Consider the following 24,655-nt stretch of genomic DNA (forward strand, 5'->3'; position numbering starts at 1 on the left):
GTCCGAGCTGCCGTTTCCCGTCCTGCTAGCAATATAGCTACTGTTTCGTGACAGTCGGCAGAATATAGACGAGGGAAGCAGACACACGACGGCCATAGAAATGGTGTATGGTTTCATGCCACACGTTTCCAGCGTAGGGCTGAGCAACAATCTGTCGAGGCCCGTTAGCTCAGTTGGTTAGAGCGTCGTGCTAATAACGCGAAGGTCATGGGTTCGATCCCCCCACGGGCCACTTCGCTTTTACAACTACGAAAAGGCAGCGCCGATTTCAGCTGGCCAGTGTGATCACCAAAAGATCATCACCCTTGCCAGTACTCGGGCGCGTGAGCGCATCCGAACACAGGGTACTGTTGGCAGTTTTACTTCCTCTGTTTCTTTCTCCTTTGTTTTCGGAGCTACAGTCCGATTCGGTCAGGGAGACGCCACCGTGACATGAAGGGGCGTGCTGTGTGTCCATTGCCTCGCTTCCCCTTACCTCTCTCAGTCGTTTCTCGTGCTTGTCGTTTTGATATAGGCCGATTTGAGAGCGTCAGCTCTCGCGTCAGCCGAGCAAAGTCGAGACAAGTCGAGACAAGTCGAGACAAGTCGAGACACACTAGGGGCTGGTGTGCAGCGAGGAACAGGGAGAAAAAAACATTAATTTAAGGGCGCGTGGCAAAAGTACTCATACGCGAAATTAAAAGCCTGCTGCGGTGGCCGGGAATCGAACCCGGATCAACTGCTTGGAAGGCAACTATGCTGACCATTACACCACCACCGCACAAGCGAGCGCCCCGGCGCCGCACCGTGTCGGCCTCCCGCCTGTCGGCAGCGGCCGAAGGTGAGGTACCTGGCAGGCGCATTTCGAGGTGGGCTAGGGGAGCACATCCAGACGCATTCGGACAGCGTATCCGCGCACATTTCGCATCCTTTGGCAAGAGTCGGTGCCGGCGACGCAAGAGTACGCAGAGGACCGCGTTCTGGCGGCGTTTTTAAGCAGAGCAGTGCAGTGCAGTGCTGGGTTCAGCGTCTGCAGCATCTTCTCGACAGGATGCTACGGCGCTTGACGGCAGTCCCACTTTCCCTTGAGACATCTGCTCGGGAAGCAGCGTGAAGTTACTACTGGCCCGAGCATCGGTGGTTCAGTGGTAGAATGCTCGCCTGCCACGCGGGCGGCCCGGGTTCGATTCCCGGCCGATGCATCATTTTGCTTTTCCCGCGATAATGCTGCCGTGTGGCTTACGCGCTTGACATGCACGATCCATAAGAATGTATAGCTGGATTCCCTTGAGAAGAACCGAGAACGCATCACTTTCGGGTCCCCACTAGGACGATCGCATCATGTTCTGCAGACTAGCGTCGGCCTCGACTCGCAAGTTGCTGTGTCCAGGTGCCTCCGAGACACCGAACTTCAACGTCAAGGAGTGCTGCCTATCGCTGCAAAAGCTGCAGCAACACCGCAATCAACAGGGCCGGCAATGCACGTGTAGCAAACAGAACACGTTATCCAGGAAGTACAGTGTCTCTGCGTCCAACATTGGGTACGGGTCGCCGCTACCTCGGTAGCGCAGTAGGCAGCGCCTAAGTCTCGTAATCTTAAGGTCGTGAGTTCGATCCTCGATTTAATTTCCTGTGACCGGTGGTGGTGCTGTTGCTAGGGCCCCAACGTATTTCTTGTTTGTTATCCACAACGCTTCAGCGGGAAAATGTTTACTTCCTACTTTTGCTACTTACAGCTTCCCTTTTCCTCTTCTCCCAGCAGAGCATGAAGCCAAAAGCATTGCTCTGAGACGTTTGAGGTGCTCGCCTTGCCAGTCAGTATGCTCGCAAAGAGAGAAGGGCGCCGACGCGGGACTCGGCACGAAATGCGACAAGCGACCGTCCGAGCCGTCGAAGAAACGCCCACATCCGGTGTGGTCTAGTGGCTAGGATACCTGGCTTTCACCCAGGAGGCCCGGGTTCGATTCCCGGTACCGGAACGGAATTTTTTCCACACGAATCGTGACAAGTTTGAGCTGTCCGAGCTGCCGTTTCCCGTCCTGCTAGCAATATAGCTACTGTTTCGTGACAGTCGGCAGAATATAGACGAGGGAAGCAGACACACGACGGCCATAGAAATGGTGTATGGTTTCATGCCACACGTTTCCAGCGTAGGGCTGAGCAACAATCTGTCGAGGCCCGTTAGCTCAGTTGGTTAGAGCGTCGTGCTAATAACGCGAAGGTCATGGGTTCGATCCCCCCACGGGCCACTTCGCTTTTACAACTACGAAAAGGCAGCGCCGATTTCAGCTGGCCAGTGTGATCACCAAAAGATCATCACCCTTGCCAGTACTCGGGCGCGTGAGCGCATCCGAACACAGGGTACTGTTGGCAGTTTTACTTCCTCTGTTTCTTTCTCCTTTGTTTTCGGAGCTACAGTCCGATTCGGTCAGGGAGACGCCACCGTGACATGAAGGGGCGTGCTGTGTGTCCATTGCCTCGCTTCCCCTTACCTCTCTCAGTCGTTTCTCGTGCTTGTCGTTTTGATATAGGCCGATTTGAGAGCGTCAGCTCTCGCGTCAGCCGAGCAAAGTCGAGACAAGTCGAGACACACTAGGGGCTGGTGTGCAGCGAGGAACAGGGAGAAAAAAACATTAATTTAAGGGCGCGTGGCAAAAGTACTCATACGCGAAATTAAAAGCCTGCTGCGGTGGCCGGGAATCGAACCCGGATCAACTGCTTGGAAGGCAACTATGCTGACCATTACACCACCACCGCACAAGCGAGCGCCCCGGCGCCGCACCGTGTCGGCCTCCCGCCTGTCGGCAGCGGCCGAAGGTGAGGTACCTGGCAGGCGCATTTCGAGGTGGGCTAGGGGAGCACATCCAGACGCATTCGGACAGCGTATCCGCGCACATTTCGCATCCTTTGGCAAGAGTCGGTGCCGGCGACGCAAGAGTACGCAGAGGACCGCGTTCTGGCGGCGTTTTTAAGCAGAGCAGTGCAGTGCAGTGCTGGGTTCAGCGTCTGCAGCATCTTCTCGACAGGATGCTACGGCGCTTGACGGCAGTCCCACTTTCCCTTGAGACATCTGCTCGGGAAGCAGCGTGAAGTTACTACTGGCCCGAGCATCGGTGGTTCAGTGGTAGAATGCTCGCCTGCCACGCGGGCGGCCCGGGTTCGATTCCCGGCCGATGCATCATTTTGCTTTTCCCGCGATAATGCTGCCGTGTGGCTTACGCGCTTGACATGCACGATCCATAAGAATGTATAGCTGGATTCCCTTGAGAAGAACCGAGAACGCATCACTTTCGGGTCCCCACTAGGACGATCGCATCATGTTCTGCAGACTAGCGTCGGCCTCGACTCGCAAGTTGCTGTGTCCAGGTGCCTCCGAGACACCGAACTTCAACGTCAAGGAGTGCTGCCTATCGCTGCAAAAGCTGCAGCAACACCGCAATCAACAGGGCCGGCAATGCACGTGTAGCAAACAGAACACGTTATCCAGGAAGTACAGTGTCTCTGCGTCCAACATTGGGTACGGGTCGCCGCTACCTCGGTAGCGCAGTAGGCAGCGCCTAAGTCTCGTAATCTTAAGGTCGTGAGTTCGATCCTCGATTTAATTTCCTGTGACCGGTGGTGGTGCTGTTGCTAGGGCCCCAACGTATTTCTTGTTTGTTATCCACAACGCTTCAGCGGGAAAATGTTTACTTCCTACTTTTGCTACTTACAGCTTCCCTTTTCCTCTTCTCCCAGCAGAGCATGAAGCCAAAAGCATTGCTCTGAGACGTTTGAGGTGCTCGCCTTGCCAGTCAGTATGCTCGCAAAGAGAGAAGGGCGCCGACGCGGGACTCGGCACGAAATGCGACAAGCGACCGTCCGAGCCGTCGAAGAAACGCCCACATCCGGTGTGGTCTAGTGGCTAGGATACCTGGCTTTCACCCAGGAGGCCCGGGTTCGATTCCCGGTACCGGAACGGAATTTTTTCCACACGAATCGTGACAAGTTTGAGCTGTCCGAGCTGCCGTTTCCCGTCCTGCTAGCAATATAGCTACTGTTTCGTGACAGTCGGCAGAATATAGACGAGGGAAGCAGACACACGACGGCCATAGAAATGGTGTATGGTTTCATGCCACACGTTTCCAGCGTAGGGCTGAGCAACAATCTGTCGAGGCCCGTTAGCTCAGTTGGTTAGAGCGTCGTGCTAATAACGCGAAGGTCATGGGTTCGATCCCCCCACGGGCCACTTCGCTTTTACAACTACGAAAAGGCAGCGCCGATTTCAGCTGGCCAGTGTGATCACCAAAAGATCATCACCCTTGCCAGTACTCGGGCGCGTGAGCGCATCCGAACACAGGGTACTGTTGGCAGTTTTACTTCCTCTGTTTCTTTCTCCTTTGTTTTCGGAGCTACAGTCCGATTCGGTCAGGGAGACGCCACCGTGACATGAAGGGGCGTGCTGTGTGTCCATTGCCTCGCTTCCCCTTACCTCTCTCAGTCGTTTCTCGTGCTTGTCGTTTTGATATAGGCCGATTTGAGAGCGTCAGCTCTCGCGTCAGCCGAGCAAAGTCGAGACAAGTCGAGACACACTAGGGGCTGGTGTGCAGCGAGGAACAGGGAGAAAAAAACATTAATTTAAGGGCGCGTGGCAAAAGTACTCATACGCGAAATTAAAAGCCTGCTGCGGTGGCCGGGAATCGAACCCGGATCAACTGCTTGGAAGGCAACTATGCTGACCATTACACCACCACCGCACAAGCGAGCGCCCCGGCGCCGCACCGTGTCGGCCTCCCGCCTGTCGGCAGCGGCCGAAGGTGAGGTACCTGGCAGGCGCATTTCGAGGTGGGCTAGGGGAGCACATCCAGACGCATTCGGACAGCGTATCCGCGCACATTTCGCATCCTTTGGCAAGAGTCGGTGCCGGCGACGCAAGAGTACGCAGAGGACCGCGTTCTGGCGGCGTTTTTAAGCAGAGCAGTGCAGTGCAGTGCTGGGTTCAGCGTCTGCAGCATCTTCTCGACAGGATGCTACGGCGCTTGACGGCAGTCCCACTTTCCCTTGAGACATCTGCTCGGGAAGCAGCGTGAAGTTACTACTGGCCCGAGCATCGGTGGTTCAGTGGTAGAATGCTCGCCTGCCACGCGGGCGGCCCGGGTTCGATTCCCGGCCGATGCATCATTTTGCTTTTCCCGCGATAATGCTGCCGTGTGGCTTACGCGCTTGACATGCACGATCCATAAGAATGTATAGCTGGATTCCCTTGAGAAGAACCGAGAACGCATCACTTTCGGGTCCCCACTAGGACGATCGCATCATGTTCTGCAGACTAGCGTCGGCCTCGACTCGCAAGTTGCTGTGTCCAGGTGCCTCCGAGACACCGAACTTCAACGTCAAGGAGTGCTGCCTATCGCTGCAAAAGCTGCAGCAACACCGCAATCAACAGGGCCGGCAATGCACGTGTAGCAAACAGAACACGTTATCCAGGAAGTACAGTGTCTCTGCGTCCAACATTGGGTACGGGTCGCCGCTACCTCGGTAGCGCAGTAGGCAGCGCCTAAGTCTCGTAATCTTAAGGTCGTGAGTTCGATCCTCGATTTAATTTCCTGTGACCGGTGGTGGTGCTGCTGCTAGGGCCCCAACGTATTTCTTGTTTGTTATCCACAACGCTTCAGCGGGAAAATGTTTACTTCCTACTTTTGCTACTTACAGCTTCCCTTTTCCTCTTCTCCCAGCAGAGCATGAAGCCAAAAGCATTGCTCTGAGACGTTTGAGGTGCTCGCCTTGCCAGTCAGTATGCTCGCAAAGAGAGAAGGGCGCCGACGCGGGACTCGGCACGAAATGCGACAAGCGACCGTCCGAGCCGTCGAAGAAACGCCCACATCCGGTGTGGTCTAGTGGCTAGGATACCTGGCTTTCACCCAGGAGGCCCGGGTTCGATTCCCGGTACCGGAACGGAATTTTTTCCACACGAATCGTGACAAGTTTGAGCTGTCCGAGCTGCCGTTTCCCGTCCTGCTAGCAATATAGCTACTGTTTCGTGACAGTCGGCAGAATATAGACGAGGGAAGCAGACACATGACGGCCATAGAAATGGTGTATGGTTTCATGCCACACGTTTCCAGCGTAGGGCTGAGCAACAATCTGTCGAGGCCCGTTAGCTCAGTTGGTTAGAGCGTCGTGCTAATAACGCGAAGGTCATGGGTTCGATCCCCCCACGGGCCACTTCGCTTTTACAACTACGAAAAGGCAGCGCCGATTTCAGCTGGCCAGTGTGATCACCAAAAGATCATCACCCTTGCCAGTACTCGGGCGCGTGAGCGCATCCGAACACAGGGTACTGTTGGCAGTTTTACTTCCTCTGTTTCTTTCTCCTTTGTTTTCGGAGCTACAGTCCGATTCGGTCAGGGAGACGCCACCGTGACATGAAGGGGCGTGCTGTGTGTCCATTGCCTCGCTTCCCCTTACCTCTCTCAGTCGTTTCTCGTGCTTGTCGTTTTGATATAGGCCGATTTGAGAGCGTCAGCTCTCGCGTCAGCCGAGCAAAGTCGAGACAAGTCGAGACACACTAGGGGCTGGTGTGCAGCGAGGAACAGGGAGAAAAAAACATTAATTTAAGGGCGCGTGGCAAAAGTACTCATACGCGAAATTAAAAGCCTGCTGCGGTGGCCGGGAATCGAACCCGGATCAACTGCTTGGAAGGCAACTATGCTGACCATTACACCACCACCGCACAAGCGAGCGCCCCGGCGCCGCACCGTGTCGGCCTCCCGCCTGTCGGCAGCGGCCGAAGGTGAGGTACCTGGCAGGCGCATTTCGAGGTGGGCTAGGGGAGCACATCCAGACGCATTCGGACAGCGTATCCGCGCACATTTCGCATCCTTTGGCAAGAGTCGGTGCCGGCGACGCAAGAGTACGCAGAGGACCGCGTTCTGGCGGCGTTTTTAAGCAGAGCAGTGCAGTGCAGTGCTGGGTTCAGCGTCTGCAGCATCTTCTCGACAGGATGCTACGGCGCTTGACGGCAGTCCCACTTTCCCTTGAGACATCTGCTCGGGAAGCAGCGTGAAGTTACTACTGGCCCGAGCATCGGTGGTTCAGTGGTAGAATGCTCGCCTGCCACGCGGGCGGCCCGGGTTCGATTCCCGGCCGATGCATCATTTTGCTTTTCCCGCGATAATGCTGCCGTGTGGCTTACGCGCTTGACATGCACGATCCATAAGAATGTATAGCTGGATTCCCTTGAGAAGAACCGAGAACGCATCACTTTCGGGTCCCCACTAGGACGATCGCATCATGTTCTGCAGACTAGCGTCGGCCTCGACTCGCAAGTTGCTGTGTCCAGGTGCCTCCGAGACACCGAACTTCAACGTCAAGGAGTGCTGCCTATCGCTGCAAAAGCTGCAGCAACACCGCAATCAACAGGGCCGGCAATGCACGTGTAGCAAACAGAACACGTTATCCAGGAAGTACAGTGTCTCTGCGTCCAACATTGGGTACGGGTCGCCGCTACCTCGGTAGCGCAGTAGGCAGCGCCTAAGTCTCGTAATCTTAAGGTCGTGAGTTCGATCCTCGATTTAATTTCCTGTGACCGGTGGTGGTGCTGTTGCTAGGGCCCCAACGTATTTCTTGTTTGTTATCCACAACGCTTCAGCGGGAAAATGTTTACTTCCTACTTTTGCTACTTACAGCTTCCCTTTTCCTCTTCTCCCAGCAGAGCATGAAGCCAAAAGCATTGCTCTGAGACGTTTGAGGTGCTCGCCTTGCCAGTCAGTATGCTCGCAAAGAGAGAAGGGCGCCGACGCGGGACTCGGCACGAAATGCGACAAGCGACCGTCCGAGCCGTCGAAGAAACGCCCACATCCGGTGTGGTCTAGTGGCTAGGATACCTGGCTTTCACCCAGGAGGCCCGGGTTCGATTCCCGGTACCGGAACGGAATTTTTTCCACACGAATCGTGACAAGTTTGAGCTGTCCGAGCTGCCGTTTCCCGTCCTGCTAGCAATATAGCTACTGTTTCGTGACAGTCGGCAGAATATAGACGAGGGAAGCAGACACACGACGGCCATAGAAATGGTGTATGGTTTCATGCCACACGTTTCCAGCGTAGGGCTGAGCAACAATCTGTCGAGGCCCGTTAGCTCAGTTGGTTAGAGCGTCGTGCTAATAACGCGAAGGTCATGGGTTCGATCCCCCCACGGGCCACTTCGCTTTTACAACTACGAAAAGGCAGCGCCGATTTCAGCTGGCCAGTGTGATCACCAAAAGATCATCACCCTTGCCAGTACTCGGGCGCGTGAGCGCATCCGAACACAGGGTACTGTTGGCAGTTTTACTTCCTCTGTTTCTTTCTCCTTTGTTTTCGGAGCTACAGTCCGATTCGGTCAGGGAGACGCCACCGTGACATGAAGGGGCGTGCTGTGTGTCCATTGCCTCGCTTCCCCTTACCTCTCTCAGTCGTTTCTCGTGCTTGTCGTTTTGATATAGGCCGATTTGAGAGCGTCAGCTCTCGCGTCAGCCGAGCAAAGTCGAGACAAGTCGAGACACACTAGGGGCTGGTGTGCAGCGAGGAACAGGGAGAAAAAAACATTAATTTAAGGGCGCGTGGCAAAAGTACTCATACGCGAAATTAAAAGCCTGCTGCGGTGGCCGGGAATCGAACCCGGATCAACTGCTTGGAAGGCAACTATGCTGACCATTACACCACCACCGCACAAGCGAGCGCCCCGGCGCCGCACCGTGTCGGCCTCCCGCCTGTCGGCAGCGGCCGAAGGTGAGGTACCTGGCAGGCGCATTTCGAGGTGGGCTAGGGGAGCACATCCAGACGCATTCGGACAGCGTATCCGCGCACATTTCGCATCCTTTGGCAAGAGTCGGTGCCGGCGACGCAAGAGTACGCAGAGGACCGCGTTCTGGCGGCGTTTTTAAGCAGAGCAGTGCAGTGCAGTGCTGGGTTCAGCGTCTGCAGCATCTTCTCGACAGGATGCTACGGCGCTTGACGGCAGTCCCACTTTCCCTTGAGACATCTGCTCGGGAAGCAGCGTGAAGTTACTACTGGCCCGAGCATCGGTGGTTCAGTGGTAGAATGCTCGCCTGCCACGCGGGCGGCCCGGGTTCGATTCCCGGCCGATGCATCATTTTGCTTTTCCCGCGATAATGCTGCCGTGTGGCTTACGCGCTTGACATGCACGATCCATAAGAATGTATAGCTGGATTCCCTTGAGAAGAACCGAGAACGCATCACTTTCGGGTCCCCACTAGGACGATCGCATCATGTTCTGCAGACTAGCGTCGGCCTCGACTCGCAAGTTGCTGTGTCCAGGTGCCTCCGAGACACCGAACTTCAACGTCAAGGAGTGCTGCCTATCGCTGCAAAAGCTGCAGCAACACCGCAATCAACAGGGCCGGCAATGCACGTGTAGCAAACAGAACACGTTATCCAGGAAGTACAGTGTCTCTGCGTCCAACATTGGGTACGGGTCGCCGCTACCTCGGTAGCGCAGTAGGCAGCGCCTAAGTCTCGTAATCTTAAGGTCGTGAGTTCGATCCTCGATTTAATTTCCTGTGACCGGTGGTGGTGCTGTTGCTAGGGCCCCAACGTATTTCTTGTTTGTTATCCACAACGCTTCAGCGGGAAAATGTTTACTTCCTACTTTTGCTACTTACAGCTTCCCTTTTCCTCTTCTCCCAGCAGAGCATGAAGCCAAAAGCATTGCTCTGAGACGTTTGAGGTGCTCGCCTTGCCAGTCAGTATGCTCGCAAAGAGAGAAGGGCGCCGACGCGGGACTCGGCACGAAATGCGACAAGCGACCGTCCGAGCCGTCGAAGAAACGCCCACATCCGGTGTGGTCTAGTGGCTAGGATACCTGGCTTTCACCCAGGAGGCCCGGGTTCGATTCCCGGTACCGGAACGGAATTTTTTCCACACGAATCGTGACAAGTTTGAGCTGTCCGAGCTGCCGTTTCCCGTCCTGCTAGCAATATAGCTACTGTTTCGTGACAGTCGGCAGAATATAGACGAGGGAAGCAGACACACGACGGCCATAGAAATGGTGTATGGTTTCATGCCACACGTTTCCAGCGTAGGGCTGAGCAACAATCTGTCGAGGCCCGTTAGCTCAGTTGGTTAGAGCGTCGTGCTAATAACGCGAAGGTCATGGGTTCGATCCCCCCACGGGCCACTTCGCTTTTACAACTACGAAAAGGCAGCGCCGATTTCAGCTGGCCAGTGTGATCACCAAAAGATCATCACCCTTGCCAGTACTCGGGCGCGTGAGCGCATCCGAACACAGGGTACTGTTGGCAGTTTTACTTCCTCTGTTTCTTTCTCCTTTGTTTTCGGAGCTACAGTCCGATTCGGTCAGGGAGACGCCACCGTGACATGAAGGGGCGTGCTGTGTGTCCATTGCCTCGCTTCCCCTTACCTCTCTCAGTCGTTTCTCGTGCTTGTCGTTTTGATATAGGCCGATTTGAGAGCGTCAGCTCTCGCGTCAGCCGAGCAAAGTCGAGACAAGTCGAGACACACTAGGGGCTGGTGTGCAGCGAGGAACAGGGAGAAAAAAACATTAATTTAAGGGCGCGTGGCAAAAGTACTCATACGCGAAATTAAAAGCCTGCTGCGGTGGCCGGGAATCGAACCCGGATCAACTGCTTGGAAGGCAACTATGCTGACCATTACACCACCACCGCACAAGCGAGCGCCCCGGCGCCGCACCGTGTCGGCCTCCCGCCTGTCGGCAGCGGCCGAAGGTGAGGTACCTGGCAGGCGCATTTCGAGGTGGGCTAGGGGAGCACATCCAGACGCATTCGGACAGCGTATCCGCGCACATTTCGCATCCTTTGGCAAGAGTCGGTGCCGGCGACGCAAGAGTACGCAGAGGACCGCGTTCTGGCGGCGTTTTTAAGCAGAGCAGTGCAGTGCAGTGCTGGGTTCAGCGTCTGCAGCATCTTCTCGACAGGATGCTACGGCGCTTGACGGCAGTCCCACTTTCCCTTGAGACATCTGCTCGGGAAGCAGCGTGAAGTTACTACTGGCCCGAGCATCGGTGGTTCAGTGGTAGAATGCTCGCCTGCCACGCGGGCGGCCCGGGTTCGATTCCCGGCCGATGCATCATTTTGCTTTTCCCGCGATAATGCTGCCGTGTGGCTTACGCGCTTGACATGCACGATCCATAAGAATGTATAGCTGGATTCCCTTGAGAAGAACCGAGAACGCATCACTTTCGGGTCCCCACTAGGACGATCGCATCATGTTCTGCAGACTAGCGTCGGCCTCGACTCGCAAGTTGCTGTGTCCAGGTGCCTCCGAGACACCGAACTTCAACGTCAAGGAGTGCTGCCTATCGCTGCAAAAGCTGCAGCAACACCGCAATCAACAGGGCCGGCAATGCACGTGTAGCAAACAGAACACGTTATCCAGGAAGTACAGTGTCTCTGCGTCCAACATTGGGTACGGGTCGCCGCTACCTCGGTAGCGCAGTAGGCAGCGCCTAAGTCTCGTAATCTTAAGGTCGTGAGTTCGATCCTCGATTTAATTTCCTGTGACCGGTGGTGGTGCTGTTGCTAGGGCCCCAACGTATTTCTTGTTTGTTATCCACAACGCTTCAGCGGGAAAATGTTTACTTCCTACTTTTGCTACTTACAGCTTCCCTTTTCCTCTTCTCCCAGCAGAGCATGAAGCCAAAAGCATTGCTCTGAGACGTTTGAGGTGCTCGCCTTGCCAGTCAGTATGCTCGCAAAGAGAGAAGGGCGCCGACGCGGGACTCGGCACGAAATGCGACAAGCGACCGTCCGAGCCGTCGAAGAAACGCCCACATCCGGTGTGGTCTAGTGGCAGTCTGCCTGCAGCGGCGGTGGCGAGCGGTTCGTCGTGCTGTGCTTCGCTCTGCGGCTGGCTTTGTTTACATCCGCTGTGTAAGTCTGTGCGTTTTCGCCGGCGCTTCGCAGTAGTTAGATATTCTGTCAACGTTCGAAAATGCAGTAATGGCTCAACTTAGTAGAAAGGACACTCTGAAATTTACCTTTGATCGACGTTTTGCTCGACCTAAATCTTTCGAAATTGAGGATTGGTTAGAGGAAGTTGTTCAAGTTCCGTTTGAAGATACTGTTGGTTTTCACTTGTCAATTGTGAGTAGTGTGATGTACTTGAAGCTGAAAAACCCTGAGTTATGCGAACGAGTTGTCAATAATACCGGTGGTAAGCTTAAGTTTAAACACAGTGATGGAAATATTGGCGAAGTTACTGTCGATCATGTGGGACTTGGTATTCGAACAATTCGAATTTTTGAGCTACCCTTTGAAGTTCCTACAGATGCGATCAATCTTGTTATTGCACCCTTTGGGAAGGTCCTCAGTAATTTTGCAGAAAAATGGTCCGGTGCTCACAAATATCCGGTTTTGAACGGTGTCAGGCAGTTGAAGGTGGACTTATTACGACATATTCCGTCTTACATTAACGTTTGCGGTTATCGAGGTATCGTAATTTATGATGGTCAACCACGAACGTGTGCAGCTTGCAATTCTCCAGGTCATATTCGTTCTGAATGTATTCAAAGACGTGTTGTGCAGCTGCCGACAGGTGAAGCGGTGAAGTCCGCGGAGATGACTATTTTGTCCACCACTTACGCTTCGGTGGCTCGCGGCCAACCGACCGACCAACTGCCCATGGATACCGAAGTAGACATTCGCCCCCAACCAACCCTTCCTCCAACGGCCGAGCAACTTGTTGACATTTCTGAGCGACAAGAGCAACACCTGAGTGTGAGTGACGTGGTTGATTCCGTAGCGCAGCCCCCGACTCTGTCAACAGAACAAAATTCCACCTCCTCAGAGACGCAGGTCAGGACTGTGACTGCTGAATGTCGTTCCCCACAACCCCACCATGAAATCTCGGATTCCGATGAGCGTTGTCCACCTGCTAAATCCCCGCGGAAGAACAAGAAACGCAGAATCGCCCGCCAGGGTGCGGAAGAGGCGGCGGCGTCGTTGCGGGGAAAGGTGCAGCAAATCATGGACAAAGTCAGTGCAAAATCACCAGAATCCTCCCGACAACAGGCGCTAACTTCTGCACACCTGCGGGATGAAGATCGTGCAATCACGCTAACTGAGCCCTCTCGCGATGCTACCGGCCAGGTGTCTCCCATGTGCAGTGACGATGTTGATCATTGTTTAAAAGAACAACGACAACATCATCCTCTTGCGTCCAAGAACCCCAGCACTATAGACTGGGCGGCGGAACCAGAGGTCGAACACATGGACGCTGATGCAACTGATATTCCAGTCACTTCCCGATTTCCCGAACAGCCTTCTACGGCAATAGAACCGGCATATGATGATAAGTTACTGGATCCACGGCAGGCAAACAAAGAAGAGGACTCTGACTTCTTTTAAAACGGCGCCGATTCCTTCTTACTCTCGTAAGAGCGTGAATGACTGATCAGCAGGCGTATAAAATTGGTACATTAAATATAAATAAAATCCGCAGTTCCCTCAAACTCGACAACATCGTAGACCTCTTATACGCCGCCGACATTGATATCCTCTTGCTTCAGGAGGTCGCCGACATTGCTTTGGACCACATTCCCGGTTATAATGTGACGGCCAATCCGGGACACGGTTCTGATTTAGGCACCGCTATTCTCACGAAAGAAGGAATTATCGTCCAGAATGTAGAACGACTCATAAGTTGTAGGGGAATTGGCGTGACTATCAATAATGTTAGACTCCTAAATCTGTATGCACCATCCGGCTCAACTAATAGGCGACGCCGAGCGGACTTTTTCAAGGAAGAAATACTTCCGCTTTTTGCAACACAATGTGACCACCTAATATTGGCGGGAGATTTTAACTGTGTACTTAACGCCAAAGATCAGACGCCGCATTTCAATAAATCGATTGAATTAGAACAGATCGTCAAGGATTTACGTTTAGTCGATACGTGGGAGCACAAGTTTGGTACAACACCTGGTTTTACTCACGTCACGAATCATTCAGCGAGTAGATTGGACCGCATTTACGTATCGGACACTCTCAGACAGCGAATTTTACAAACTGAGGTCTGGCCAACCAGTTTCTCCGACCATGCGGCTTATATTTGCACGCTGAATTTGGGGAAACAGGAAACCTACCGAGGCAAAGGACTATGGAAACTAAATGTTGCACATTTAGACGATCCTGAATGCAGAGAAGCCTTCACTCGAGCGTGGAATGAAAGTGAAGCCAAATTCAGTACGTACGGCTCGGCATTGCAATGGTGGCTCGAATGCGCTAAACCGAAAATTCGTAAATCCATGATACAATATTCCCGGAATAAGAACTGGTGGTTTAAGAGAACGATGGAGTTTTATTATCAATGTCTTCGAGACTTATATACTCTTGATGCCACTGTGATTGACAACTACCCCCGCATTAAAAGACTGCAAGCAAAAATATTACTTTTGAAACGAAAACAGATGGAAGGTTACAAAATTAGAGGTCGGGTTTCGACTATGGCAAAAGGCGAACAGCCATCCATTTATCACCTGATACGTGAAACTAAACGAGCACGGACAAAGATCTTAACTGAACTACAATCCGAAGACGGCACGATTCTAACTCGGCAACACGATATCAGAGACGCCGTTCAAACTTATTGCACTGACTTGATGTCCAATAAACCTACCGACGACGAAGCCCTTGCAGAGTTCCGGAGCAGCTTAACGCACAGGCTTAGCCCTGCGGATGTAGCCGAACTCGTCACCGATGTAACGGAAGATGAACTGGAAGATGTGGTGTTCCACAGTCCAAAAAACAAATCTCCCGGATGTGACGGTCTCCCGGTGGAACTTTATCAAGTCTTCTGGCCACAACTGAAGACAAAGCTGACGGTGCTCTGCAACGAACTTCTCCAACCGGACATGCCCATTCCTCCGCCATTCAGTGAAGGACTTGTGGTCTTACTCCCGAAACGGACGAGCAATAACACCGTCGCAACTTTGCGACCCATTACGTTGCTCAACAGCGACTACAAAATTTTTGCTCGCATTCTCGCAACGAGAATGAAAACTGTGATGCATACCGTCATTGGATCACATCAAACGAGTGTTGGAAAGGACAGAGCTATATATCAGACATTATCAGACTATCGAGATGTGATTTCTGTTGCGGACGCTTGCAAAATCCGATGTGCTATCGTAACTTTAGATTTCGCACAGGCTTTCGACAGAGTGAACCATCCTTACCTTTTCCAGATAATGCAGACTCTGGGTTTTCCTCCGCAGTTCATCAGCATCATACAGAAATTGTTACGGAATAGTACATCCAAACTTGTCGTTAACGGTCAGCCAAGTCGCGCCGTCCCGATAAACAGTTCTGTTAGGCAGGGCTGCCCTATGTCGATGGCGCTGTTTGCCATTGCGATCGAACCGCTGCTAGTCACCTTGACGGAACGTTTACAAGGACTCCACATACACGGGCAGAAGATAGTGTGCCGAGCTTACGCTGATGATGTTACCTTCCTAGCTATGAATGTCAATGAGGTCGAGAGGGGTCTCCTGATCATCTCACAATATGAAAAGGCATCTGGTGCGAAACTGCATTGGACGAAATCAGGGATCATGAACGTTGGGCAAGGCATAGGCGCGATCGGTCATGGCCAGCTTAAAGAGATCACTAGGATGACGTGTCTCGGTGTCGATTTTCGGAACACCATCCGCCACACCATTGCCGCCAATTATAAGCAATTGCTCAACAAAATTCGTGCTTGTGCGAAGTTACATAGCGTCAGGAAATTGGACGAGCTTCAAAAGGTTGAATTGGCCAATATTTATATCACTGCCAAAATCAATTATGTGGCTCAAGTTTTGCCCATCCCCACCGATATAGCCAAATGCATGCTGTCCGCGCTTGGACACTTTGTATGTCGTGGCCAGATCTTTAAAGTTCGATATGACACCTTGACACTCCCAACGCGAGATGGCGGACTCAGTCTCATCGATGTACACAAGAAAGCGAAAGCTCTTTATTTCTGCAAAACTTACAAGCTATGGAAACAGTCACCGACCAGTCTGACCGCTCTTGTCCTGAATGAAATCGCACCGACTGATCTTCAACCGCCAATTGATGTGCACCATATACCGACTGCGCTCTACCACTTCAAGAGTTTTCTCTTAGAGTATAGTTATGTCCATACAACAGTCTCTGAAAAGAATTTGACGACAGTTAAGGCAATCTACAACTCCTTTGTGGCAACTAAATCACGGAATGTTATCGAACAAAAATTTCCAAACTACAACTGGGACGCGACGTGGCAAAACATCCACAGCCCCTACTTACCTTCGCAAGTAAAGGCGACGTGGTACGCTGCCGTCAATAGAAAAATCCCGACGCAGTCCAGGCTTCATGCAATTCATTTGCAGGACTCGCCAATGTGTGTCACGTGTAATCTCATAGACAGCGAAGAACACCGTTTCGTCTGTGGTACCACGAAAGATATATGGGGTTACGCCCGACAGAAACTGTCGAGCATCAAGAGGACCTCACCATCTGCGATAACGCCAGCTGACTTTCTCAACCCTGATGCAATCCCATTTCCCAGGACAAAGCGGAATGCTGTCAACTGGATAATAGGTCACACAGTGCACTATATTTTTAGTACTGGCGATAAGAACAAAGACGATTTCGTTCTATACCTGACCCTGCAGCACAGCATGATCGCACGCGAACGTAACTACAAGGCGACCTTTGCCAACTTTTTAAGCAAGACCATTGTGTGATATGCGATTCGACACTCGACCCGTCAGCCTTGCAATGACGGGGAACGTAATATTTAAAGAACGCCCGAAACTATACCACGAGACATGAATGCATGTTTAACCTTCTTTCGAAGTAAGGCGAAACCGACTATTCGCTACATCATTGAGGAGCAGCAGAGGACAATAACAGACGAAAGATGTGAAGACAACACTAGAGAAAAAAACAAACACTTTTCGTTTTCTTATATTTTGCACCAACAAAGGAGAAGATTCCTTTTTAATCACTTATTTCTTATTTATTTATTTATTAATCCTAACCAGAAAAGGTACTTTAGTTCGAACACTGCTTAACATAGTTGATAGTGTCATCATTTTTTTTTTTGCCGTTAACGCCTCACTCACCTAGAAGAAACGGATTGAGTTCTGGTGGAAGAATGAATCCCTTCTGGTAGATCCTCATAAAAAAAAAAAAAAAGAGGAAAAAAAAAAGTGGTTCAAACAAAATTATAAATAAAAAATAAAAAATTAAAAAAATTTCACATATACAAATGGGTGACTGGTATGGGGGCGACATCGAGGCCAGGCCTCAGGATTCTTGACCCCTGCCCTCTTTGCCGCCGCCTGCCTGCCACTACTTCATTAAAAAAAAAAAAAAACAAAAAAAAAAAACAAAAAATAAAAATAAAAAAATAAAAAAAAAAGTGGCTAGGATACCTGGCTCTCACCCAGGAGGCCCGGGTTCGAAAAAAAAAAAAAAAAAAAAAAAAAAAAAAAAAAAAAAAGTTGGGAGCAAAATAAAAAAAAAAAAAAAAAAAAAATCAAAAAAAAAAAAAAAAAAGAAAAAAAAAAAAAAAAAAAAAAAAGTGGCTAGGATACCTGGCTTTCACCCAGGAGGCCCGGGTTCGATTCCCGGTACCGGAACGGAATTTTTTCCACACGAATCGTGACAAGTTTGAGCTGTCCGAGCTGCCGTTTCCCGTCCTGCTAGCAATATAGCTACTGTTTCGTGACAGTCGGCAGAATATAGACGAGGGAAGCAGACACACGACGGCCATAGAAATGGTGTATGGTTTCATGCCACACGTTTCCAGCGTAGGGCTGAGCAACAATCTGTCGAGGCCCGTTAGCTCAGTTGGTTAGAGCGTCGTGCTAATAACGCGAAGGTCATGGGTTCGATCCCCCCACGGGCCACTTCGCTTTTACAACTACGAAAAGGCAGCGCCGATTTCAGCTGGCCAGTGTGATCACCAAAAGATCATCACCCTTGCCAGTACTCGGGCGCGTGAGCGCATCCGAACACAGGGTACTGTTGGCAGTTTTACTTCCTCTGTTTCTTTCTCCTTTGTTTTCGGAGCTACAGTCCGATTCGGTCAGGGAGACGCCACCGTGACATGAAGGGGCGTGCTGTGTGTCCATTGCCTCGCTTCCCCTTACCTCTCTCAGTCGTTTCTCGTGCTTGTCGTTTTGATATAGGCCGATTTGAGAGCGTCAGCTCTCGCGTCAGCCGAGCAAAGTCGAGACAAGTCGAGACACACTAGGGGCTGGTGTGCAGCGAGGAACAGGGAGAAAAAAACATTAATTTAAGGGCGCGTGGCAAAAGTACTCATACGCGAAATTAAAAGCCTGCTGCGGTGGCCGGGAATCGAACCCGGATCAACTGCTTGGAAGGCAACTATGCTGACCATTACACCACCACCGCACAAGCGAGCGCCCCGGCGCCGCACCGTGTCGGCCTCCCGCCTGTCGGCAGCGGCCGAAGGTGAGGTACCTGGCAGGCGCATTTCGAGGTGGGCTAGGGGAGCACATCCAGACGCATTCGGACAGCGTATCCGCGCACATTTCGCATCCTTTGGCAAGAGTCGGTGCCGGCGACGCAAGAGTACGCAGAGGACCGCGTTCTGGCGGCGTTTTTAAGCAGAGCAGTGCAGTGCAGTGCTGGGTTCAGCGTCTGCAGCATCTTCTCGACAGGATGCTACGGCGCTTGACGGCAGTCCCACTTTCCCTTGAGACATCTGCTCGGGAAGCAGCGTGAAGTTACTACTGGCCCGAGCATCGGTGGTTCAGTGGTAGAATGCTCGCCTGCCACGCGGGCGGCCCGGGTTCGATTCCCGGCCGATGCATCATTTTGCTTTTCCCGCGATAATGCTGCCGTGTGGCTTACGCGCTTGACATGCACGATCCATAAGAATGTATAGCTGGATTCCCTTGAGAAGAACCGAGAACGCATCACTTTCGGGTCCCCACTAGGACGATCGCATCATGTTCTGCAGACTAGCGTCGGCCTCGACTCGCAAGTTGCTGTGTCCAGGTGCCTCCGAGACACCGAACTTCAACGTCAAGGAGTGCTGCCTATCGCTGCAAAAGCTGCAGCAACACCGCAATCAACAGGGCCGGCAATGCACGTGTAGCAAACAGAACACGTTATCCAGGAAGTACAGTGTCTCTGCGTCCAACATTGGGTACGGGTCGCCGCTACCTCGGTAGCGCAGTAGGCAGCGCCTAAGTCTCGTAATCTTAAGGTCGTGAGTTCGATCCTCGATTTAATTTCCTGTGACCGGTGGTGGTGCTGTTGCTAGGGCCCCAACGTATTTCTTGTTTGTTATCCACAACGCTTCAGCGGGAAAATGTTTACTTCCTACTTTTGCTACTTACAGCTTCCCTTTTCCTCTTCTCCCAGCAGAGCATGAAGCCAAAAGCATTGCTCTGAGACGTTTGAGGTGCTCGCCTTGCCAGTCAGTATGCTCGCAAAGAGAGAAGGGCGCCGACGCGGGACTCGGCACGAAATGCGACAAGCGACCGTCCGAGCCGTCGAAGAAACGCCCACATCCGGTGTGGTCTAGTGGCTAGGATACCTGGCTTTCACCCAGGAGGCCCGGGTTCGATTCCCGGTACCGGAACGGAATTTTTTCCACACGAATCGTGACAAGTTTGAGCTGTCCGAGCTGCCGTTTCCCGTCCTGCTAGCAATATAGCTACTGTTTCGTGACAGTCGGCAGAATATAGACGAGGGAAGCAGACACACGACGGCCATAGAAATGGTGTATGGTTTCATGCCACACGTTTCCAGCGTAGGGCTGAGCAACAATCTGTCGAGGCCCGTTAGCTCAGTTGGTTAGAGCGTCGTGCTAATAACGCGAAGGTCATGGGTTCGATCCCCCCACGGGCCACTTCGCTTTTACAACTACGAAAAGGCAGCGCCGATTTCAGCTGGCCAGTGTGATCACCAAAAGATCATCACCCTTGCCAGTACTCGGGCGCGTGAGCGCATCCGAACACAGGGTACTGTTGGCAGTTTTACTTCCTCTGTTTCTTTCTCCTTTGTTTTCGGAGCTACAGTCCGATTCGGTCAGGGAGACGCCACCGTGACATGAAGGGGCGTGCTGTGTGTCCATTGCCTCGCTTCCCCTTACCTCTCTCAGTCGTTTCTCGTGCTTGTCGTTTTGATATAGGCCGATTTGAGAGCGTCAGCTCTCGCGTCAGCCGAGCAAAGTCGAGACAAGTCGAGACACACTAGGGGCTGGTGTGCAGCGAGGAACAGGGAGAAAAAAACATTAATTTAAGGGCGCGTGGCAAAAGTACTCATACGCGAAATTAAAAGCCTGCTGCGGTGGCCGGGAATCGAACCCGGATCAACTGCTTGGAAGGCAACTATGCTGACCATTACACCACCACCGCACAAGCGAGCGCCCCGGCGCCGCACCGTGTCGGCCTCCCGCCTGTCGGCAGCGGCCGAAGGTGAGGTACCTGGCAGGCGCATTTCGAGGTGGGCTAGGGGAGCACATCCAGACGCATTCGGACAGCGTATCCGCGCACATTTCGCATCCTTTGGCAAGAGTCGGTGCCGGCGACGCAAGAGTACGCAGAGGACCGCGTTCTGGCGGCGTTTTTAAGCAGAGCAGTGCAGTGCAGTGCTGGGTTCAGCGTCTGCAGCATCTTCTCGACAGGATGCTACGGCGCTTGACGGCAGTCCCACTTTCCCTTGAGACATCTGCTCGGGAAGCAGCGTGAAGTTACTACTGGCCCGAGCATCGGTGGTTCAGTGGTAGAATGCTCGCCTGCCACGCGGGCGGCCCGGGTTCGATTCCCGGCCGATGCATCATTTTGCTTTTCCCGCGATAATGCTGCCGTGTGGCTTACGCGCTTGACATGCACGATCCATAAGAATGTATAGCTGGATTCCCTTGAGAAGAACCGAGAACGCATCACTTTCGGGTCCCCACTAGGACGATCGCATCATGTTCTGCAGACTAGCGTCGGCCTCGACTCGCAAGTTGCTGTGTCCAGGTGCCTCCGAGACACCGAACTTCAACGTCAAGGAGTGCTGCCTATCGCTGCAAAAGCTGCAGCAACACCGCAATCAACAGGGCCGGCAATGCACGTGTAGCAAACAGAACACGTTATCCAGGAAGTACAGTGTCTCTGCGTCCAACATTGGGTACGGGTCGCCGCTACCTCGGTAGCGCAGTAGGCAGCGCCTAAGTCTCGTAATCTTAAGGTCGTGAGTTCGATCCTCGATTTAATTTCCTGTGACCGGTGGTGGTGCTGTTGCTAGGGCCCCAACGTATTTCTTGTTTGTTATCCACAACGCTTCAGCGGGAAAATGTTTACTTCCTACTTTTGCTACTTACAGCTTCCCTTTTCCTCTTCTCCCAGCAGAGCATGAAGCCAAAAGCATTGCTCTGAGACGTTTGAGGTGCTCGCCTTGCCAGTCAGTATGCTCGCAAAGAGAGAAGGGCGCCGACGCGGGACTCGGCACGAAATGCGACAAGCGACCGTCCGAGCCGTCGAAGAAACGCCCACATCCGGTGTGGTCTAGTGGCTAGGATACCTGGCTTTCACCCAGGAGGCCCGGGTTCGATTCCCGGTACCGGAACGGAATTTTTTCCACACGAATCGTGACAAGTTTGAGCTGTCCGAGCTGCCGTTTCCCGTCCTGCTAGCAATATAGCTACTGTTTCGTGACAGTCGGCAGAATATAGACGAGGGAAGCAGACACACGACGGCCATAGAAATGGTGTATGGTTTCATGCCACACGTTTCCAGCGTAGGGCTGAGCAACAATCTGTCGAGGCCCGTTAGCTCAGTTGGTTAGAGCGTCGTGCTAATAACGCGAAGGTCATGGGTTCGATCCCCCCACGGGCCACTTCGCTTTTACAACTACGAAAAGGCAGCGCCGATTTCAGCTGGCCAGTGTGATCACCAAAAGATCATCACCCTTGCCAGTACTCGGGCGCGTGAGCGCATCCGAACACAGGGTACTGTTGGCAGTTTTACTTCCTCTGTTTCTTTCTCCTTTGTTTTCGGAGCTACAGTCCGATTCGGTCAGGGAGACGCCACCGTGACATGAAGGGGCGTGCTGTGTGTCCATTGCCTCGCTTCCCCTTACCTCTCTCAGTCGTTTCTCGTGCTTGTCGTTTTGATATAGGCCGATTTGAGAGCGTCAGCTCTCGCGTCAGCCGAGCAAAGTCGAGACAAGTCGAGACACACTAGGGGCTGGTGTGCAGCGAGGAACAGGGAGAAAAAAACATTAATTTAAGGGCGCGTGGCAAAAGTACTCATACGCGAAATTAAAAGCCTGCTGCGGTGGCCGGGAATCGAACCCGGATCAACTGCTTGGAAGGCAACTATGCTGACCATTACACCACCACCGCACAAGCGAGCGCCCCGGCGCCGCACCGTGTCGGCCTCCCGCCTGTCGGCAGCGGCCGAAGGTGAGGTACCTGGCAGGCGCATTTCGAGGTGGGCTAGGGGAGCACATCCAGACGCATTCGGACAGCGTATCCGCGCACATTTCGCATCCTTTGGCAAGAGTCGGTGCCGGCGACGCAAGAGTACGCAGAGGACCGCGTTCTGGCGGCGTTTTTAAGCAGAGCAGTGCAGTGCAGTGCTGGGTTCAGCGTCTGCAGCATCTTCTCGACAGGATGCTACGGCGCTTGACGGCAGTCCCACTTTCCCTTGAGACATCTGCTCGGGAAGCAGCGTGAAGTTACTACTGGCCCGAGCATCGGTGGTTCAGTGGTAGAATGCTCGCCTGCCACGCGGGCGGCCCGGGTTCGATTCCCGGCCGATGCATCATTTTGCTTTTCCCGCGATAATGCTGCCGTGTGGCTTACGCGCTTGACATGCACGATCCATAAGAATGTATAGCTGGATTCCCTTGAGAAGAACCGAGAACGCATCACTTTCGGGTCCCCACTAGGACGATCGCATCATGTTCTGCAGACTAGCGTCGGCCTCGACTCGCAAGTTGCTGTGTCCAGGTGCCTCCGAGACACCGAACTTCAACGTCAAGGAGTGCTGCCTATCGCTGCAAAAGCTGCAGCAACACCGCAATCAACAGGGCCGGCAATGCACGTGTAGCAAACAGAACACGTTATCCAGGAAGTACAGTGTCTCTGCGTCCAACATTGGGTACGGGTCGCCGCTACCTCGGTAGCGCAGTAGGCAGCGCCTAAGTCTCGTAATCTTAAGGTCGTGAGTTCGATCCTCGATTTAATTTCCTGTGACCGGTGGTGGTGCTGTTGCTAGGGCCCCAACGTATTTCTTGTTTGTTATCCACAACGCTTCAGCGGGAAAATGTTTACTTCCTACTTTTGCTACTTACAGCTTCCCTTTTCCTCTTCTCCCAGCAGAGCATGAAGCCAAAAGCATTGCTCTGAGACGTTTGAGGTGCTCGCCTTGCCAGTCAGTATGCTCGCAAAGAGAGAAGGGCGCCGACGCGGGACTCGGCACGAAATGCGACAAGCGACCGTCCGAGCCGTCGAAGAAACGCCCACATCCGGTGTGGTCTAGTGGCTAGGATACCTGGCTTTCACCCAGGAGGCCCGGGTTCGATTCCCGGTACCGGAACGGAATTTTTTCCACACGAATCGTGACAAGTTTGAGCTGTCCGAGCTGCCGTTTCCCGTCCTGCTAGCAATATAGCTACTGTTTCGTGACAGTCGGCAGAATATAGACGAGGGAAGCAGACACACGACGGCCATAGAAATGGTGTATGGTTTCATGCCACACGTTTCCAGCGTAGGGCTGAGCAACAATCTGTCGAGGCCCGTTAGCTCAGTTGGTTAGAGCGTCGTGCTAATAACGCGAAGGTCATGGGTTCGATCCCCCCACGGGCCACTTCGCTTTTACAACTACGAAAAGGCAGCGCCGATTTCAGCTGGCCAGTGTGATCACCAAAAGATCATCACCCTTGCCAGTACTCGGGCGCGTGAGCGCATCCGAACACAGGGTACTGTTGGCAGTTTTACTTCCTCTGTTTCTTTCTCCTTTGTTTTCGGAGCTACAGTCCGATTCGGTCAGGGAGACGCCACCGTGACATGAAGGGGCGTGCTGTGTGTCCATTGCCTCGCTTCCCCTTACCTCTCTCAGTCGTTTCTCGTGCTTGTCGTTTTGATATAGGCCGATTTGAGAGCGTCAGCTCTCGCGTCAGCCGAGCAAAGTCGAGACAAGTCGAGACACACTAGGGGCTGGTGTGCAGCGAGGAACAGGGAGAAAAAAACATTAATTTAAGGGCGCGTGGCAAAAGTACTCATACGCGAAATTAAAAGCCTGCTGCGGTGGCCGGGAATCGAACCCGGATCAACTGCTTGGAAGGCAACTATGCTGACCATTACACCACCACCGCACAAGCGAGCGCCCCGGCGCCGCACCGTGTCGGCCTCCCGCCTGTCGGCAGCGGCCGAAGGTGAGGTACCTGGCAGGCGCATTTCGAGGTGGGCTAGGGGAGCACATCCAGACGCATTCGGACAGCGTATCCGCGCACATTTCGCATCCTTTGGCAAGAGTCGGTGCCGGCGACGCAAGAGTACGCAGAGGACCGCGTTCTGGCGGCGTTTTTAAGCAGAGCAGTGCAGTGCAGTGCTGGGTTCAGCGTCTGCAGCATCTTCTCGACAGGATGCTACGGCGCTTGACGGCAGTCCCACTTTCCCTTGAGACATCTGCTCGGGAAGCAGCGTGAAGTTACTACTGGCC

The 24,655-nt window shown here is 53.0% G+C and overlaps 37 non-coding genes across 37 annotated transcripts; 27 read left to right on the plus strand and 10 right to left on the minus strand.

The window, feature by feature from the left end:
- Nucleotides 1-158: 158 nt before the first annotated feature.
- Trnai-aau (transfer RNA isoleucine (anticodon AAU)) lies at nucleotides 159-232 on the plus strand. Its single transcript has one exon. It is a non-coding gene; the product is annotated as a tRNA-Ile (tRNA).
- Nucleotides 233-688: 456 nt separating this feature from the next.
- On the minus strand, nucleotides 689-760 carry Trnag-ucc (transfer RNA glycine (anticodon UCC)). Its single transcript has one exon. It is a non-coding gene; the product is annotated as a tRNA-Gly (tRNA).
- Nucleotides 761-1,110: 350 nt separating this feature from the next.
- Nucleotides 1,111-1,181, plus strand: Trnag-gcc (transfer RNA glycine (anticodon GCC)). The gene has a single exon. It is a non-coding gene; the product is annotated as a tRNA-Gly (tRNA).
- A 705-nt stretch (nucleotides 1,182-1,886) lies between these two features.
- Nucleotides 1,887-1,958, plus strand: Trnae-uuc (transfer RNA glutamic acid (anticodon UUC)). The gene has a single exon. It is a non-coding gene; the product is annotated as a tRNA-Glu (tRNA).
- Nucleotides 1,959-2,154: 196 nt separating this feature from the next.
- On the plus strand, nucleotides 2,155-2,228 carry Trnai-aau (transfer RNA isoleucine (anticodon AAU)). Its single transcript has one exon. It is a non-coding gene; the product is annotated as a tRNA-Ile (tRNA).
- A 436-nt stretch (nucleotides 2,229-2,664) lies between these two features.
- Nucleotides 2,665-2,736, minus strand: Trnag-ucc (transfer RNA glycine (anticodon UCC)). Its single transcript has one exon. It is a non-coding gene; the product is annotated as a tRNA-Gly (tRNA).
- A 350-nt stretch (nucleotides 2,737-3,086) lies between these two features.
- Trnag-gcc (transfer RNA glycine (anticodon GCC)) lies at nucleotides 3,087-3,157 on the plus strand. The gene has a single exon. It is a non-coding gene; the product is annotated as a tRNA-Gly (tRNA).
- Nucleotides 3,158-3,862: 705 nt separating this feature from the next.
- Nucleotides 3,863-3,934, plus strand: Trnae-uuc (transfer RNA glutamic acid (anticodon UUC)). Its single transcript has one exon. It is a non-coding gene; the product is annotated as a tRNA-Glu (tRNA).
- A 196-nt stretch (nucleotides 3,935-4,130) lies between these two features.
- Nucleotides 4,131-4,204, plus strand: Trnai-aau (transfer RNA isoleucine (anticodon AAU)). The gene has a single exon. It is a non-coding gene; the product is annotated as a tRNA-Ile (tRNA).
- A 436-nt stretch (nucleotides 4,205-4,640) lies between these two features.
- Nucleotides 4,641-4,712, minus strand: Trnag-ucc (transfer RNA glycine (anticodon UCC)). Its single transcript has one exon. It is a non-coding gene; the product is annotated as a tRNA-Gly (tRNA).
- Nucleotides 4,713-5,062: 350 nt separating this feature from the next.
- Trnag-gcc (transfer RNA glycine (anticodon GCC)) lies at nucleotides 5,063-5,133 on the plus strand. Its single transcript has one exon. It is a non-coding gene; the product is annotated as a tRNA-Gly (tRNA).
- Nucleotides 5,134-5,838: 705 nt separating this feature from the next.
- Nucleotides 5,839-5,910, plus strand: Trnae-uuc (transfer RNA glutamic acid (anticodon UUC)). The gene has a single exon. It is a non-coding gene; the product is annotated as a tRNA-Glu (tRNA).
- Nucleotides 5,911-6,106: 196 nt separating this feature from the next.
- Trnai-aau (transfer RNA isoleucine (anticodon AAU)) lies at nucleotides 6,107-6,180 on the plus strand. Its single transcript has one exon. It is a non-coding gene; the product is annotated as a tRNA-Ile (tRNA).
- A 436-nt stretch (nucleotides 6,181-6,616) lies between these two features.
- On the minus strand, nucleotides 6,617-6,688 carry Trnag-ucc (transfer RNA glycine (anticodon UCC)). Its single transcript has one exon. It is a non-coding gene; the product is annotated as a tRNA-Gly (tRNA).
- A 350-nt stretch (nucleotides 6,689-7,038) lies between these two features.
- Trnag-gcc (transfer RNA glycine (anticodon GCC)) lies at nucleotides 7,039-7,109 on the plus strand. The gene has a single exon. It is a non-coding gene; the product is annotated as a tRNA-Gly (tRNA).
- Nucleotides 7,110-7,814: 705 nt separating this feature from the next.
- Nucleotides 7,815-7,886, plus strand: Trnae-uuc (transfer RNA glutamic acid (anticodon UUC)). Its single transcript has one exon. It is a non-coding gene; the product is annotated as a tRNA-Glu (tRNA).
- A 196-nt stretch (nucleotides 7,887-8,082) lies between these two features.
- Trnai-aau (transfer RNA isoleucine (anticodon AAU)) lies at nucleotides 8,083-8,156 on the plus strand. Its single transcript has one exon. It is a non-coding gene; the product is annotated as a tRNA-Ile (tRNA).
- Nucleotides 8,157-8,592: 436 nt separating this feature from the next.
- Trnag-ucc (transfer RNA glycine (anticodon UCC)) lies at nucleotides 8,593-8,664 on the minus strand. Its single transcript has one exon. It is a non-coding gene; the product is annotated as a tRNA-Gly (tRNA).
- Nucleotides 8,665-9,014: 350 nt separating this feature from the next.
- On the plus strand, nucleotides 9,015-9,085 carry Trnag-gcc (transfer RNA glycine (anticodon GCC)). The gene has a single exon. It is a non-coding gene; the product is annotated as a tRNA-Gly (tRNA).
- A 705-nt stretch (nucleotides 9,086-9,790) lies between these two features.
- On the plus strand, nucleotides 9,791-9,862 carry Trnae-uuc (transfer RNA glutamic acid (anticodon UUC)). Its single transcript has one exon. It is a non-coding gene; the product is annotated as a tRNA-Glu (tRNA).
- Nucleotides 9,863-10,058: 196 nt separating this feature from the next.
- Nucleotides 10,059-10,132, plus strand: Trnai-aau (transfer RNA isoleucine (anticodon AAU)). Its single transcript has one exon. It is a non-coding gene; the product is annotated as a tRNA-Ile (tRNA).
- A 436-nt stretch (nucleotides 10,133-10,568) lies between these two features.
- Nucleotides 10,569-10,640, minus strand: Trnag-ucc (transfer RNA glycine (anticodon UCC)). Its single transcript has one exon. It is a non-coding gene; the product is annotated as a tRNA-Gly (tRNA).
- A 350-nt stretch (nucleotides 10,641-10,990) lies between these two features.
- Nucleotides 10,991-11,061, plus strand: Trnag-gcc (transfer RNA glycine (anticodon GCC)). The gene has a single exon. It is a non-coding gene; the product is annotated as a tRNA-Gly (tRNA).
- A 6,737-nt stretch (nucleotides 11,062-17,798) lies between these two features.
- Nucleotides 17,799-17,872, plus strand: Trnai-aau (transfer RNA isoleucine (anticodon AAU)). Its single transcript has one exon. It is a non-coding gene; the product is annotated as a tRNA-Ile (tRNA).
- Nucleotides 17,873-18,308: 436 nt separating this feature from the next.
- Nucleotides 18,309-18,380, minus strand: Trnag-ucc (transfer RNA glycine (anticodon UCC)). Its single transcript has one exon. It is a non-coding gene; the product is annotated as a tRNA-Gly (tRNA).
- Nucleotides 18,381-18,730: 350 nt separating this feature from the next.
- On the plus strand, nucleotides 18,731-18,801 carry Trnag-gcc (transfer RNA glycine (anticodon GCC)). The gene has a single exon. It is a non-coding gene; the product is annotated as a tRNA-Gly (tRNA).
- Nucleotides 18,802-19,506: 705 nt separating this feature from the next.
- Trnae-uuc (transfer RNA glutamic acid (anticodon UUC)) lies at nucleotides 19,507-19,578 on the plus strand. The gene has a single exon. It is a non-coding gene; the product is annotated as a tRNA-Glu (tRNA).
- A 196-nt stretch (nucleotides 19,579-19,774) lies between these two features.
- Trnai-aau (transfer RNA isoleucine (anticodon AAU)) lies at nucleotides 19,775-19,848 on the plus strand. Its single transcript has one exon. It is a non-coding gene; the product is annotated as a tRNA-Ile (tRNA).
- Nucleotides 19,849-20,284: 436 nt separating this feature from the next.
- Trnag-ucc (transfer RNA glycine (anticodon UCC)) lies at nucleotides 20,285-20,356 on the minus strand. Its single transcript has one exon. It is a non-coding gene; the product is annotated as a tRNA-Gly (tRNA).
- Nucleotides 20,357-20,706: 350 nt separating this feature from the next.
- Nucleotides 20,707-20,777, plus strand: Trnag-gcc (transfer RNA glycine (anticodon GCC)). The gene has a single exon. It is a non-coding gene; the product is annotated as a tRNA-Gly (tRNA).
- Nucleotides 20,778-21,482: 705 nt separating this feature from the next.
- Nucleotides 21,483-21,554, plus strand: Trnae-uuc (transfer RNA glutamic acid (anticodon UUC)). Its single transcript has one exon. It is a non-coding gene; the product is annotated as a tRNA-Glu (tRNA).
- Nucleotides 21,555-21,750: 196 nt separating this feature from the next.
- Trnai-aau (transfer RNA isoleucine (anticodon AAU)) lies at nucleotides 21,751-21,824 on the plus strand. Its single transcript has one exon. It is a non-coding gene; the product is annotated as a tRNA-Ile (tRNA).
- Nucleotides 21,825-22,260: 436 nt separating this feature from the next.
- Trnag-ucc (transfer RNA glycine (anticodon UCC)) lies at nucleotides 22,261-22,332 on the minus strand. Its single transcript has one exon. It is a non-coding gene; the product is annotated as a tRNA-Gly (tRNA).
- A 350-nt stretch (nucleotides 22,333-22,682) lies between these two features.
- On the plus strand, nucleotides 22,683-22,753 carry Trnag-gcc (transfer RNA glycine (anticodon GCC)). The gene has a single exon. It is a non-coding gene; the product is annotated as a tRNA-Gly (tRNA).
- Nucleotides 22,754-23,458: 705 nt separating this feature from the next.
- Nucleotides 23,459-23,530, plus strand: Trnae-uuc (transfer RNA glutamic acid (anticodon UUC)). The gene has a single exon. It is a non-coding gene; the product is annotated as a tRNA-Glu (tRNA).
- Nucleotides 23,531-23,726: 196 nt separating this feature from the next.
- On the plus strand, nucleotides 23,727-23,800 carry Trnai-aau (transfer RNA isoleucine (anticodon AAU)). Its single transcript has one exon. It is a non-coding gene; the product is annotated as a tRNA-Ile (tRNA).
- Nucleotides 23,801-24,236: 436 nt separating this feature from the next.
- Trnag-ucc (transfer RNA glycine (anticodon UCC)) lies at nucleotides 24,237-24,308 on the minus strand. Its single transcript has one exon. It is a non-coding gene; the product is annotated as a tRNA-Gly (tRNA).
- Nucleotides 24,309-24,655: the final 347 nt, after the last annotated feature.

The sequence above is a fragment of the Schistocerca gregaria genome, chromosome 2, assembly GCF_023897955.1.
Source record: "Schistocerca gregaria isolate iqSchGreg1 chromosome 2, iqSchGreg1.2, whole genome shotgun sequence".
In the NCBI taxonomy this organism is placed as follows: Eukaryota; Metazoa; Arthropoda; class Insecta; order Orthoptera; family Acrididae; genus Schistocerca; species Schistocerca gregaria.